The sequence below is a fragment of the Euphorbia lathyris genome, chromosome 1 (genome assembly GCF_963576675.1).
Source record: "Euphorbia lathyris chromosome 1, ddEupLath1.1, whole genome shotgun sequence".
NCBI lineage: Eukaryota > Viridiplantae > Streptophyta > Magnoliopsida > Malpighiales > Euphorbiaceae > Euphorbia > Euphorbia lathyris.
Window position 1 is genome coordinate 42843937 of NC_088910.1, and position 15457 is coordinate 42859393.

The window sequence follows — 15457 nt, forward strand, 5'->3', positions numbered from 1 at the left end:
AAGTTTTAGAAACAATTGGCTTTAGTCCAAGTGGGAGTATGTTGGGGTTTAGTGTCCTATAGACAATTGTTGCAGGATACAAACTTAATGTAAATGAATTGTTCTTTATGTCATTTGTTTTAATGAGATATATGTTTTATAACTATATAAAGGCAATCCCTTTTAAGCACTAAATAAAGTCTAATAAAAGGAAATCCGTAAGTTTGTTTAAAGTGATTATAAAGTGTTCATACAAGCATGAAGTGAGACAAAACTTTATAATAAACTAATAAACTTAAAACCACCCCAAGTCAAGTGATATGTTTAGGATTGATATATCACTGTTGAGACTTGTATGTAACAATGTCTTCTGTCCGATAGAAAGCTGATCTCACAAGCTTCATATATATAGATATCTAGGCAGTTACATAGATCCGATGAAACGTCGTTCATTAGGATTGGGGATCCGATTTGAGATAACAGGATGGGTAGATTCTTCCTTGTCACCTGTTCATCTCATTGGTATTAATAGGTATAACTAATCCTCAGACTCAAAGGAATGTTAATTGGTCATCCTGAATTACTGAATGTGAGACTTTGATCCTGTGGTCCCACGATCCTTAACAGAGATGACTCTAGGGTGTGAACTACAAAGGTTGGGTGTCACAGGAGGTAATGTCAGGGTAGTTATACATTGGATTGAGCATTTATCACTCCCGATTAATGGGAGATACATCCAAGGATCGCTTGTGGAAGACTCGACTCTAAATCCTTGCAAGGTGATAGCTTAAGAGTAGAAATACAGATTTCACTTAACCTATCTATTTGAGTTGACTCGGCCTGTACAAGTAAAATGAACGTCTCGCTATATGTGACTTGACATCACCCATAGTCATAAGATTCAGTTCAAGGATGTAGTTGATAAAGGATCGAATTATACTGTAACTAATACGGAAGGGTTAACGACAGAATCAACCTGTCTTCTTAACGGACTCTGGGGGAATGATTACAGACTTGCCAATAACATACTCAGTACATCATTCCGTTATGCAAGGATTAAATATAATTCTTGAAGAAATTAATTTAATAGTTGCATACGGCCAGAAGTAGTAAGAACCTAATGGATCACACATAAGACTTGGAACCAAAAGAGAGATGGATGTCATTAATAGATGGAAGCCCAAATGAGCCCAGTAAGGCCCATTTATATAGAGGGGGGCCGAAATTTATATGTAGTAAATAAGGAATTATTTTAATTCCATTAATCCTAATTTGATTAGGTTTGTGAATTAAATTAATTAAGAGATAATTAAGTTAGGAGTTTTAATTAGATTAATATACTCCTATTATTATCCAATTAGGTTATTTATTATTATCCTAAATGTATTTGATATATTATAAGATAATAATTAGGAATCCTATTCCGAATGGAATTCCTATTAAGTAACCTATTCCTATCTAACTAGGGTTTAGATACAAGTGACTATATATACCCCCTCCTTATGAGAATTTCGACTAAGCCTATCCCCTCCCCTTATTGTGATTTTCGAAACCTACATTAAGAGAGAGAAAGTGAATTCGCATCCCCTAGTTCGTGGACAAGAATTCATACGGCTTCCGTCAATTGATTAATCTCATTCATCTCCTTTTCTCTTTGATCTTGTGTTGGTTAATTAGAGGCAATCTATTTTGGTTGCATCTCATAAGGGTTGATTCTAACTTAACCTCACCGTGTTATACTTCGTGCTTGGGAACCCCGAAAAGAATTGTGGGCGCTTCTTTAACAACGGTAGATTGTTCATCGAAAGGTATTCCTTCTTATCCCTCTTTATATGAAATAACGATTAACGGATTCTATGGTTAAAAGGAAATAGGCTAAAAATTTTATATTTCCGCTGCTATACCTTAGCCTTAATTTCCAACAGATAACAGATACAGATGGTAGCGCTACCAGATTCAGATACAGAATGTCTTCACTGACCTTATGCATGATTCTAATACAACTGACACAAAGACAAACAAATACACAGATAAAACAACGACAAATAATGCAAGCCTAATATGAGGATCGGCGAGACATGAAAACAGATACAGATATTACTGAGCACATATACCGGTTTTCAAAATGTGTAATTTATATCTCATAATATTTTTCAAATAACTTAAATATCCAGATGACAGAATTCGAATAAAATTTCAGATTTTCAATACAAACAGTAACAGATAAATTAATCGATTAACATAATTAAGTATAACCTCGAAGAATTTTTATTTCCAAATATGATAAATGATATCAGACAAACTAATGTACCAAGGGCCTGTTCCCAGAAGCCTATGCTAGAGAATGGCTATTTTGAACAAATAACATTTTTAGAAAAGTTCATCAGAACTGTCTTAAAAGGAACGAAAATAGGAGATAAATTTAAAAATCGGATCGAACTATTTTTATCAAACTTTTTAATATTATATTTTAAATAAAATACTTTTATCAAACAGATTTCATGCTAGAGATTTCAAAATCAACCAAAGAGTGTCATGAACCATAATTACCACTCACCTCGAACTCCAAATAATAGCCAAATCCAAATCTTAGCTATCAATCTTCCCAATCTATCCGAACACCGTCAAATTTTCTATTTGATCAACATATTCAACTAAATTATTCTAAAATTTCTATCATACTCACTGAAATCTACAACCCAAATAAGATTGAGTCAAATTAAACTATAGTGGAATCGAAGTAAGTGAATTAATATTATATAATGAATATATGGTTTTTCAAAAGAACAAACAACTAATATAAATTACCTTTTTATTTGGAGAGTTAGAGCAATTGTTTCTCAACTTGCTCAAAATCGATGAATACGGCTAAAATAAAATGTTTCGGTAAAAAGGAGAAGAAGCTTTCACGTTTTGCAGAAAACGAACTGATTTTATTTGTTAAGAGGTTAAGTAGTTTAAGTAAAATAGAAAGCTTAAATATAGGAAAAGAATAAGGTGTAGAGTATATCTAAAATATATATATACATTTTTTTAAAACAAAGAAGGATAATTATAAAAAACCACTATGATATACTTTTTCGAAAATATATTCAAATTTAAATACTAAGTTTTTGTGCAGAAATGAAACTTTTAAAAAAAACTTTAAATATGAATAACATATACAAATTCACCAAATATAACAATTGGCAATCACTAATTTTTTTAAAAGATATATATAATTAATTAAAATATTGTTTTTTTTAACCAATATACATTTTAAAAAAAATCAGGATATTACATTCTCTCCCCCTTAATAAAATTTCGTCCTCGAAATTTTAAATATAAATGTCTGCCAAAAGATTGAACACAACCTAATTTTAAATCAGCACTGCACTGCACGTCTACTGAACTTAATCCTATAAACTATCAACATTGATATCCTACCATCTTTCAATAGTTACATCTAAACTAACTCCACATGTTCTTAAACCATATATCCTACTGATTATCCCAATCAACCTAGAAAACCAACAAGAGGTTTTTTTTTTCTTTTTCGGTACACTTAAAGAGAAGTGACCTAAACACATTCTTGCTAATCTCAAAGTCTAGATATAACACCTATTTACCATAACACTTTGTCCATACTATTTACTTCCAATATAATGAATGAATAATATTTACATTCTTAAATTGCATTCAAATTAATTATCACATTTAGCCCTTCAAGGCACTCCTCAAACTACATCCATTCACTCTTTTTGCCTGCTTAACTCCAAGTGTTGCAAATATCAATATAATCATATATTCACCATAATTTCACCATCCAAAACCATATATCAATTATATAGTATATATATATATATATTCTCAATCATTAAAGTCTCAAAATAAATTAACTAAATCTAAAACACTTTCAATTTGATCCTCCAAATATTTATAAGTCACTTTCATTATAAGCCTTAAGTAAATATGAACTAGATCAAACAATCTCCAAATAAAAGTAACTTAAACCTTACTAATATCTTAATAATTTATAATGTGGTGATGAAGGCTCTATAAAGCACTAAAACTCCATATAAACACCAATTCACTTTAATTTTCCAGACCATGAAAGCAATACACAAAAATGATCATTTATTATGATAATTGATAACTAAAATTTTAATGAGACCAACTCCAAATAATGACTAAACCAACACTAAAGATCCAAAAAGAAAATCTATAACCATTCAAATCCTTTAATTGGACCTATGTAACATAAAGGAATCCATAACTTTACTCTTATAATGGCCATAACATTTATTTTGTAAAACAACCTCCAATGAATAACTCGATACCAAAACTGTCAGTACTGCATACATATAACAAGTCCAAATTATTTCTTCTTGTACTCTCGAAACACAAAACCTCAAACACATTTCAATTTCGTTGTCTAATACGATTACAACATTTTATGTTTTGGATATAACTCAAAGCTTTAATTTGTAAAACTCTCAATCACCTTAATCCATATTAATTCAGAGCCTAGAAAATCTATGCTCACAATTTAATTAATCAACAAATTCTATGTACCAGAGTGACTACACTCACAACAGCTCATAAAATCTATAACATTCAAATTTTATATAACTTGAACCTATCAATCACTAAAACTCCAAATAGACTTTGTTATAGTTCTCCAAACCATTTATACTTTCAAATTATATAATATGTCAATTTAAAGTTCTAACCAAACAAACTTAAATTCCCACTATCAATACTAATCAGTTAAAACAATGAACACTATAATCACCCTTCCAATTCGCCTATCCAAAACCATATACCAATTAGCACATCATTACCAAAGTGGTGCTCAAATCAATTCAATATAACAACCTTGCTCCCACTAAAGGCCTATAAAATATATACAACAAACTTATATCTAACTAACTCCAAAATTATATGCACCAAAAAACCTACAATTGTTATAACCCAAAAATTTGTATAAGACACCTTGGTTCCAAAGGATAACTTGATCCATAAAAGTATCCCATAAAATCTACAACCTGGCTCTGATACCACCTTTGTCACGACCCGAACCTGGCCATGACCGGCGCATAAATTAAGACTACCTTAACCTATGCTAGCCTCAAATTCAAGGTGCAAATTAATACTTGTTTAACTAATAAAGGCTTCTAGCCTGATGATACAACTTAAACTGTGAAGAAGTATATACCATAAATTTATCCAAAAGTCTCCAAATCAGTACAATAGCAATATCTAATAATATCCTCCTTCAACATCGAACCCAAATGTCTGCGCAGCTATAGAGATCTTAATCTGAAAAATATAAAATCAACGTGGTATGAGATTTCCGTCTATGCGAGCGAAAATCTCAGTGAGTGATAGTCATAGCACAACAGACGGGGAACCGGCAGATATGCAGATAAGTTTCAAATTTGTTTTCAAAATTTATCAAACATGATAATGCAGAGAAACCAAATAATATTGCGATATTTACTCAAATCAAGTAAATCGAATAATAATAATTAAATTACGGAAATGATCAAAACCACGGTACAGTAACATCAGAGTAATGATATTCCACATCACCAAAAGCCAGATACAGATAACAGATACAGATGGTAGCGCTACCAGATTCAGATACAGAATGTCTTCACCGACCTTATGCATGATTCTAATACAACTGACACAAAGACAAACAAATACACAGATAAAACAACGACAAATAATGCAAGCCTAATATGAGGATCGGTGAGACATGAAAATAGATACAGATATTACTGAGCACATATACAGGTTTTCAAAATGTGTAATTTATATCTCATAATATTTTTCAAATAACTTAAATATCCAGATGACAGAATTCGAATAAAATTTCAGATTTTCAATACAAACAGTAACAGATAAATCAATCGATTAACATAATTAAGTATAACCTCGAAGAATTTTTATTTCCAAATATGATAAATGATATCAGACAAACTAATGTACCAAGGGCCTGTTCCCAGAAGCCTATGCTAGAGAATGGCTATTTTGAACAAATAACATTTTTAGAAAAGTTCATCAGAACTGTCTTAAAAGGAACGAAAATAGGAGATAAATTTAAAAATCGGATCGAACTATTTTTATCAAACTTTTTAATATTATATTTTAAATAAAATACTTTTATCAAACAGATTTCATGCTAGAGATTTCAAAATCAACCAAAGAGTGTCATGAACCATAATTACCACTCACCTCGAACTCCAAATAATAGCCAAATCCAAATCTTAGCTATCTATCTTCCCAATCCATCCGAACACCGTCAAATTTCCTATTTGATCAACATATTCAACTAAATTATTCTAAAATTTCTATCATACTCACTGAAATCTACAACCCAAATAAGATTGAGTCAAATTAAACTATAGTGGAATCGAAGTAAGTGAATTAATATTATATAATGAATATATGGTTTTTCAAAAGAACAAACAACTAATATAAATTACCTTTTTATTTGGAGAGTTAGAGCAATTGTTTCCCAACTTGCTCAAAATCGATGAATACGACTAAAATAAAATGTTTCGGTAAAAAGGAGAAGAAGCTTTCACGTTTTGCAGAAAACGAACTGATTTTATTTGTTAAGAGGTTAAGTAGTTTAAGTAAAATAGAAAGCTTAAATATAGGAGAAGAATAAGGTGTAGAGTATATCTAAAATATATATATACATTTTTTTAAAACAAAGAAGGATAATTATAAAAAACCACTATGATATACTTTTTCGAAAATATATTCAAATTTAAATACTAAGTTTTTGTGCAAAAATGAAACTTTTAAAAAAAACTTTAAATATGAATAACATATACAAATTCACCAAATATAACAATTGGCAATCACTAATTTTTTTAAAAGATATATATAATTAATTAAAATATTGTTTTTTTAACCAATATACATTTTAAAAAAAATCAGGATATTACAACCAGCAAGCTGAACTTCTTTACACAAATGTATTGGCAAGTGAACCATTGTATCAAAGAAAGAGGGTGGAAATATCATCTTAAGCTAGCAAAGTATTTCCAGAATCTCTTCTTGCAACCCCTTTAAGTCATTTGGATCAACAAGTTTATTACACAACCCTCTAAAGAATGCACTGAATCGGATCAAAGGTAATGTAACCTCGGCCTTTAATGACTTTTCATGGAAAATTGTAACAAATAGTGAAGTCTGAAATGATCATTGTGGCTCTTATGCCATGATACTTTCATATCAACCATTTGCACACATCGGCCAATATTGGATGCACATCCATGTGGTAATTTACCATTTTTAGTACTTTAAAAAAAGACTTCCTTCTCTTTGTTGGTCATGTCAAAATAGGCAGCCTCATATTCAAAGTGTTGCTTGTCACTAGAAGGTCGAGGATGAAGGATCTTCCTAATGCCCATATCTTGCAAATCTAATTGAGTATTTAAATGATCTTTACTGTTACCGGAAATGCTCAAGAAAGTCCCCAATATATTATCACACATATTTTTCTCTATATGCATGACATCAAGATTATGGTGGGATAAGTTATGCTTCCAATATGATAATTAAAAAAGTATCGACTTTTTGTTCCAAGGGCATTCGGAATTGGGCTTTCGTTTCTTCTTTTTATTTCCAGATACATTCTTATATTGATGTAACAATTGCTCAACATCCATTACAGACAACTCATTAGGCATATTTCCCTTTTCAACTTCACCATCGAATCTTCCTTTGTCAAGCCTCGACTTATGGTTTGGATCAAGAAACTTTCCGATATTTCAAATAAACTATTTTTCCTACTATGCTTCAAGTAAGTTGAGGAAGTCTCATAATGAAAATTTACGCCACCTTTAATGCTTCAACCAGATAACATACCATACATTTGTAGACACTGGAGCTGAAGCCTTATGATGAAAACCTTCAAAGATGATTGGAAAATACAATCGAAAATCAATCACGGAAAAATCTCCGTTATAAAGTCAAAAGTCAAATCTTTCCCATTCAAAATCAAAATTTTCAAGAGAACCAAAATGAGTTTTAGGATACCTTAATGGGTCGTGTCCCCCAAGAGTGTCATAATGCACTTTTTTAGATTCAGTTCGAATGAACGTTGCAGTTATGAATAGATGCAATTTCGAGTGAAATTCGGGATGAAAATAAGAAATAACCTTAGTTTGGGTCAATTTTAGTCTTAAGTCACACAAAAATGTCCGTATCGTCGAAATGAGTCCAACGGAATAAGAATCGTTGAAACCATAGGTATTTAAGAGCAATTTTTGGGCTAAAACATAACCAAAAGGTGATTGGATGAGGGGTCCACGTGTCGGTGTGTGACTGGCGCATGCCTGACATGTGACAAGCATGCATCATCCTCTACCCTCCTCTCTTTTTAGGTTTCGGAGGTTAATAAAAAGTAAAGTAAAAAATACTATTTAGCCCCTTATTTATCTTGTTATTCCTGAAACTAACCCTGAACCCTAATTTAAATCTATAAATGGCAGCTCTTAGGCACAGTTTAGGGGGATGAAAATTACCACAAAAATTAACGAAGCTCTGTCAAAACGCTATGAATAAATTCTAAATATTAATTCCATGTTTCATTATTCTTGATTTTCCAATTATCCCACAACCTAGGTAAATATTTCTAAGGGACAAATCATGTCTACTATTCATCTTTATACACTGCAAAAATATTGGTTGTTCATCATTTTTCTCTTTTTATTTTCTAATAGTTATTTTTATTATTTATAGGCTATCAAATATATTTTATGTATATATTTGATGCCTAAATAGATTTAAGTTAACCTTAAAGTAATGATTTATCAGTTTAATCACTTATTTTTAGCCTTTTTATTGTCCCATTTAATATGTTCCTTTTTGTATATTTATATTCAAATATGACATTAATAATATTACTAGTTAATATTATTGATTCATTTGTTTTTTTTTATCATAACGATGATTTGAGGTAAACGAACCAATTCAAGATAAATATTATCTTATGATCATTTTAATACCAATAGTTATAAAAACTTTATTTTCTATCCCTTTTAATGCTTAGTGTAATAACTTTGGTTTTATTCATTTAATCTCGAACCTAATAACTTTACTTTTGTTCACTTTAATCCCTAATCTAATAATTCCCATATACTCATTTTAATCTTTCACTTTAGTAATTCTCCTTTTATTGTAATCTTTAATGTAACACATTTTGTTTTATTCATTCTAATTTCTAAAATAAATAACTTTTATTTTACTCATTCTGATCCATGATTTAATACTTTATATTTTATTCACTTTGGTCCATGTAAGTATATTTTCTATTATTAACACGTTTAAATCAATTAACCTTATGTTAATTATTTTTAACATCTATTCCACAAGTTAGTATTTTATTTAATTATTAGAAGTTACTAATGAGTGTTTTATGGAGTTTTCGGGACAAACAGAGTTGAAAACGAATGAGAATTGAACTAAATAAAGCAACAAGCCCTTCTAACGGACATTCTGTCAGTGAATTTCGTAGGGAACCAGAAACAGGCCATCCCATGAATCTGTGATAGAAAACTTTGTCAATACTGCTGAAACTTATATTTTCTTACTACTTTCTTTATTCTTTACTTCCAAACCTAATTTCAACAAGTTTGTGATGATAATTAAATATGGTTGAAGATCCGGGAATGCCCAGCTATATTTGTAATTTAATTTATTAATTTTAACTCATTTTATGCAATTGATTTGACTTGATTGGGAATTTAATTATTTGTGAAATTTCTTTCATACATATAAAACAAGCTTTCTTAAAAGAATTTCAAACCTAAAAGAATGGTGTGATTAGCATGGTAAGACTCAAAATGTTAAGTAGGAGGCCGGTGGGTTCACCGGGCATTTTGGGGTGCTTAATATTTTCTCCCTAGAGGATATTAGCCTTTCCCAAAGTGTACTCAATTTTCAGAACTCACTTGCTTCCCGTAAGGAACATCGCTAACATTTCCTAGACTTTGTCTGGGTGGTGACTCTTATTCTCCAGAGCCGACCATGTCGAAAATGCATCATGATCTTAATTGGGCCTCGGACCCAAAACAGTCGTGTCATTAACGGTTCTCCTCATCGCTTGTTGATGAGGTGATGAACCTATAGTGGCAACTCTGTTAGGGACAGTGAAATTGATTCCGATTACATTTTGGATGTATTACTTGAACTAATTGTACTTATTCTTTTTTGTATGCATAGCACGAGCATAAGATACAACCTGGTGGGAGTTGGCACTAAGCACTTTGACGATCCACTTGATAGTTGAAGGCTATCTTAGTGTGAATTCCCTCTTGTAAGAAATTTCAAATTATCTCACTTTATTCGATAGGGGTACTAGTTTGACGTTTCTTGCAATGTCCCTATGTTCCGACTGCAGTAACATATTTATAGCAGCTTGGTATGACTTTTTTGCTTCCTTGTTGTGGTTTGTGTCATTACCAAAAATTATTTAACCCTTTTTTATAAAAAAATGGAAGGATGTTCTAGTTTAGTACGACCCAATTAAGTAAGACCAAAATTATGTTTTTAGGTATAACTCATGTCCTTTCATGCCTTTCCAGTACTCCACACCATCCAACTCCAATTTTTTTTTAGCATGTAACCCTCATTGCATCGCACATAATGCCCCCCTTGCAACATTTCCTTTTTTGTAATACAAAGTAGACAACTTAATCCTATATATACGTATGTTCAAGTGATACAGAACATGTTATTCAAGTAGACAACCTATTCCTATATATAAGTATATTCCTAAATTGATATAAAAGTTCATAACCCTTGACCACATGCTTCATACAAGTAGCACTAAGCAATTCCAAAACTCGAATCTCTTTTGCTATGTACCTGCCATTTGGATTGTACTCGTTGAAAAGTGAGCATGGTGATCAAGTTTACGATGCTGTCACCACAAGTTTAAAACTTGTTCTGATATCATCATAAACCTATCACCATGTTTAATGCTTTTCTATAAGATAACAAGCCAAGTGGAAGGTACATAGTGAATGAGATTTAGTTGACTATATGACTATGCTTCACTAAATAACTATGCTTCATACATGCAAGCTTCATACAGTTCTAGCTTCCTAAACAGAATATCAACCATAAACAAAAATCAAGTAGCACTTAGTCATGCTTCATACATGCTCAATGAACATTTAAAGTATAAGAGCATGGCGAATCACATAACATAAAAGTAGCCTAAATTGGTATAAAAGTTCACAACCCTTGACTACATGCTTCATACAACTAGCACTAAGCAGTTCCACAACTTGAATCTCCTTTACTATGTACCTGCCACTTGGATTATACTCGTTGAAAAATGAGCATGGTTATGATGCTCTCACTGAAGGAAAATAGGCAAACGTTTGGCAGCGAAAATATAAAAAAAAAAACCTATTTCCTTTAACCAAGATCCGTTAATCGTTATTTCATATAAAGAGGGATAGAAGGAAATACCTTTTGATGAAGTATCTACTGTTGCAAGCGAAGTTCCCTCAACTCTTAATCCGAGTTCACGAGCACAGAACAAAACACAAATCAAAACGATGTTAGAACTCAACCGTATAATAGCAATCAAGATAGATTGCCTCTAATTAATCAACACAAGATCAAGGAGTAAAAGGAAAGAGATGAAATCAATTGATTCGGAAGCAAGCGGTGAAAGTCGATCCACTACAGTAGGGGTCGAAAAATCTCTCTCTCCGGGATAGCAAGGGTTGGCCAAAATTTACAACTAAGGGGGGTTAATATAGCCTCTTCCATCTAAACCCTAGTAAGATAGACTTAAGTTACTGAATAATAGTTGTATTCAGAATAATACTCTTATTGTTATTATCTATAATTATATCTAAATATAAAGATAATAATAACTTATTAATAGGATGATAATTAGAAGCAATTTAATCTCAATAAACCTCCTAGCTTATTTATCCTATAATTAATTTAATCCATAATCATAATCTAATTATAATTGTTTAAAATTAAATTAATTCCTTTATGTGTCACAACACATAAAATCGCCCCCTATTACTGGGCCTTAGTGGACTCAGTTGGGCTTCCGTCAATTAATTAACATATGCTTCTCTTTTGGTTTCCAAGTCTTATGTGTGACCCATTAGGTTCTTATTGCTTCTAGTCGTATACAACTATTAAATTAATTTCTCAAAATTACATTCAATCTTTGTATAACGGAATGAGTACGCGAACTGTGATTGGCAGATCCGAAACATTCCCCCAGAGCTATAAGAAGACAGGTTGATTCCGTCGTTGAACTTTCTGTATTAGTTACAGTATAATTCGATCTTTCATCAACTAAATCCTTGAGCAGAATCTTATGACTATGGATAATGTCAAGTCACATATAGTGAGACGTTCGTTTTACTTGTACAGGCCGAGTTAACTCTAATTAGATAGGTTAAGTGAAATCTGCATTTCAAGTCTTAAGCTATCACCTTGCAAGGATTTAGAGTCAAGTCTTCCACAAGCGATCCTTGGACGTATCTCCCATTTATCAGGAGTGACAAATGCTCAATCCAATGTTAACTACCCTGTAATTACTTCCTGTGATACCCAACGTCTGCCGTACACACCCCAGAGTCATCCCTGTTATTGATCGTGTTACAACAGGATCAAAGCATCACATTCCATAATCCAGAATCACTAATTAACATTCCTTTGAGTCTTAGGATTACTTATACCTATTAATACCAATGAGATGAACAGGTGACATGGATAAATCTACACATCCTGTTATCTCAAGTCGGGCCCCCAATCCTAATGAACCCTTTTATTGGATCCATGTAACTGTCTAGATATCTGCATATCTGAAGCTTGTGAGATCAGCTCTCTGTCTCGACATAAAACATTGTTACATGCAAGTCTTAACAATGTTATGTCAATCCATATTCAAAACATATATCACTTGACTTGGGGTGGTTTTAAATTTATTAGTTTATTATAATGTTTTGTCTCACTTCATGCTTGTATGAACACTTTATAATCACTTTAAATAAACTTAGGGATTTCCTTTTATTAGACTTATTTAGTTCTTTAAAAGAGGTTGCCTTTATACAGTTATGAAATCATATCTTATTAAAACAAATGACATAAAGAACAATTCATTTATAGTAGGTTTATATCCTGGAACAATTGTCTATAGGACACTAAATCCCAACAGTCACCACAAGAGGCTCTCTTTGTGATGAATGCATCATAAACCTATCACCATGCTGAATGCTTTCCTATAAGATAATAAGCCAAGTGGAACATACATAGTAAATACAAACAAAATCAGTTATAGGCAATACACAACCCTTCTTTATTTAGTTGCAACATCATTATACAAACGAAATCAGTTCATAGCAATACACATCCACAACCCTTCTTTATCACATAATCATATCTGACTAAGGTATACCGACGAAATCAGTTCATAGCAATACATAACCCTTCTTTATTTAGTTGCAACATCCTTATTCAAGTGAAGGAAACAAATATGTCTACAATTTCACTCATGACCCTTTACTACATGCTTCACACATGCTTAATGAACATCTAAGTATAAGAGTATGGGAAATCACATATACTCAGAGCCTGGTGTTAAGCCCAAAATATACCTAAAATATTATTAATACTTACATCAGTTTTGCTACGAATTTGTGCTATTTATATCTATTTAGAGTACTTTTACATTCGAATATATTTCTTTCATGCAAGGTACCTAAATATTTGGTAAAATCCAAATAGGAAAGAAAAGAGGTTAAAAACAGAATAAAAACCCTACAAAAGGAGCTAAAGACGACGAAGATCAAACACGCCAAAACGAGGACGAGGACAAGGTCGAGGAAACGGAAAACAGTCCGTGTCGCGACCGAGAATCCTCCATTCTCGGTCGCGACAAGCATCACCAGCTTATTTCCTTAACGATTTCGAAGACCAAATATATGCTCCCCCATTCTCGGCCGAGAATTTGCATTCTCGGCAAGTTCAGAAATTCCTGAGAGCCATTCGCACACATTCGTTTTCGACGAAACACGTTCGTTCGGGTGGATAAAAACATCTCTTCGCAGAGGATATGACCCTTCACAACGGACACGACACTTCAATCACGACTCTTCAACATCTATAAATAAAGAGTTGATGGAGAGTTGGAGATATAGAAAAAGAGAAGATTAGTATAGAATTAATGCAGGAATTCTGAGTCAAGCGATTCAGAATTTAGAGTTCATTTCTGTAAAAAAGCAATATGATGTACACACATTGTTTATTCAATAATTACAAACATAGTAGCGTTTAGATTTGTTCATATTAGTTTACATTTTGGTAGTAGCCGACCGTATCTCTATTACGAAGTTACAGCGAGAAGATTGAGTAGAGGATCCGCCCTGAGTCTGACAAACTCTAACGAAACCCAAGGAAAGTATTGACAACCCGTTCACTTGCAAGTCGCCAAATGTTTTCATGCTTCTTGTTCTCTATAAACTTGTATCAAATTCATATTTCATCTAATAAAGTTCATTCTATTCGATAGATTTTTATGTAGCACTTTGGTAATGTCACGACCTAAACCAGGCCATGACCGGTGCATAAATTAAGTAATCTTTAATCTATGCTAGCCTTAATTCTGAACTAATAGAAATTCCAAAATTTACTAACAGAATATCAAAGTCATCTCAATTACATCAATAAACCTTAAAAGAATCAAACTATTCAAGTCAAATCTTAATAATCAAAAGTCTCCAAAAATAAGATAAAGCTAAATCATTAAGCAGTCTCCTTCAACATCAATCCAAGGGTTACCTCACGAACAGGGACCTTAATCTGAAAAAGAAATATTCAACGTGGTATGAGATTTTCGTCTATACGAGCGAAAACCTCAGTGAGCAGTAGCTATAGCACACAACAGAAAAGGAACAGGCAGGCAGGCTGGTACTTTTAAATTATGACCAATATAGTTCAAAATGTAATATTTCAGAATCAGTTAAACCAAAGGGGTCAAAATAATATAATCAATTCAAATATTGGTAATCAATTGTCAAACATAATACTAAAGCCTTTCAAAATATCAAAAATTAGAATAATCAGAAAATAAGGCAAAAGCTTCAAAACACCTGGTACAGTGTAACAGAGTGGTGATACTGCACACCACCAGGGCCAGATAAATGGTCAGCGCTACCAATAACAGATACAGATAACAGATAATTGCCTTCACCGATCTTATGCATGATTCTAATACTGACACAACTGACGACAAACTGACAACTGACAACCTGACTCAAGACAGACGCAAAATCCTAATGTTATGAAGATCGGTGAGAGGCCAGATAACAGATACAGATATACTGAGCACTTGTACCAGTTTGAAAACATGTAATATACGTATATAGGTTAGAAAATCATAACTAATTGAACAAATTATCAGATTTCTAAAATAAAAGTAATAACTGCGATC